This window comes from Trichechus manatus, unplaced genomic scaffold (genome assembly GCF_000243295.1).
Source record: "Trichechus manatus latirostris isolate Lorelei unplaced genomic scaffold, TriManLat1.0 scaffold00132, whole genome shotgun sequence".
Taxonomy (NCBI): Eukaryota; Metazoa; Chordata; class Mammalia; order Sirenia; family Trichechidae; genus Trichechus; species Trichechus manatus.
In genome coordinates, this window is record NW_004444068.1 from 5,080,900 (window position 1) to 5,082,497 (window position 1,598).

Here is a 1,598-nt window from a genome sequence, read left to right on the forward strand (position 1 = left end):
CCCTCGCGCTCCCGGGCGCCCCTCCGGGCGGGACCTTCTCCCTCCCGCGCGCCCACGCCCTGCCTGCCAGGCCCCAGGCCCGGACTCCGGGCCGCACTCACCGCCCAGCTCCACGCCTGCGCCGCGCACCTCAGGGACTGCCGAGAGAGCAGGGAGGTGAAGAGGTAAAGGTGGGGGCGGGGAGTGGGTGCACGGCCTCACCGCACTCCAGCCTGGGAGGGACCACCGGCCTCCAGCCCTGGGGGTGGCCCGGCGGCCCTCGGGCCCCGCCAGCACCTCCGCAGGCCTCTTCCGGGCGGGGTGCCGCCCCTCCCGAGCCGCGCGGGTGATCCCTTCCGCTAGGACTGCTCCAGGCGAAGCCGCAGAGGGAAATTTCCGTCGCCGCTCTTGGCCCTCCCTCCGGCCCGAAGAAGTGGGAGAAGCGCTGCGCGCGAGCACCCCTTTTCCCAGACTGCTCCTGCAGGGGAAGTACGTAAATGGTCTTGCCCAGGTTAGGGAAGGCTGAAGGCATGTCAACCCCTAAAGGGTGCCAGCAGCCTGTTGGGGACGAAAAGGGCCCCGTCAGCGGCGTGGTTTTGTTGAGGCCCCAAAGAACCACACGGGGCTAGGATGCAGTCGTCAGGGCTGGAAAGTGAAAATCTTTAAGGTCAATTAAATTAAAGTCAGTTAGGCTTCAGCTGCATTCCTTGACTCTCAAGAAATCTCGTAGAACGTGAAATCAGAGGGGATTAGATTAGATGACCTAGCCGCTCATCCAGCCTTGAGGTTGTGTGAGCAGATACACAGTATAATGAGGTAATTGAACGTCAATAAGCTTGGGAACACGGTTTCAAAAACGAGTGTGGACATATGTTTAACTGAATCCTTACAACTCGTTTAGGTTGTTGTTCCCAATTCACAAATTAGAAAATAAATTTGTGAGGGGCTAGAGACTAGGTCTTGCTCATTTTTGTAGCCTCAGCACCCAGAATTCAAATAAATCTTAAGTGAATGAATGAGGCGTATAAGGATTATCACGTGCCCAAGCTCACTCGGATAGTCATGCTGGAATCCGAGTCGTCTTGTCCGGGTGTACTGTGCTTATTCTGATTACCGTCTGCTAACCAACCAAACACTAGGTAATAATAATCACAGAGCCTGCTCAGCTCCTGTCTTAGTTATCTAGTGCTGCTATAACAGAAGTACCGGAAATGAATGACTTCTAACAAACAGAAACTTATTTTCTCACGGTTTTGGAGGCTAGAAGTCTGAATTCAGAATGCCAGCTCGAGGGGAAGGCTTTCTCTCTCTGTCGACTTTGAAGGAAGGTCCTTGTCTCTTCAGCTTCTGTTTCCTGGTTCCTTGGAGATCTCCAAGTGTCTCGGCATCTATTTTATCTCATCTTTTCTTTTGCTTGCTTGTTTAATCTCCTTTATGTCTCCAAAAAGGTTGACTCAAGACACACCCTATAGTAGGCCTGCCTCATTAACATAACGAAGACAACCCATTCCCAAACGGGATTATGACCTTAGGTTTAGAGGTTAGGATTTACAACACGTATTTTTGGAGGCCGCAACTCAATCTGTAATAGATCTCGTCACTAAAAAAAAAAAAAAAAA

General features: G+C 52.4%; 1 protein-coding gene across 2 annotated transcripts in view; it reads right to left on the bottom strand.

Annotated features, from left to right (window-relative positions):
* ZNF639 (zinc finger protein 639) overlaps window positions 1-1,224 on the bottom strand; it is a 10,874-nt gene extending 9,650 nt beyond the window's left edge. The window contains exon 1 of one of the 2 annotated variants that reach the window (XM_023739354.1): window positions 202-1,224. The gene's annotated coding sequence lies outside the window, so the exon portion shown is untranslated. Of the gene's footprint in view, window positions 1-101 lie in introns of both variants that reach the window. The other variant, XM_023739352.1, reaches the window with a different exon arrangement.
* Between the last annotated feature and the right edge of the window lie 374 nt (window positions 1,225-1,598).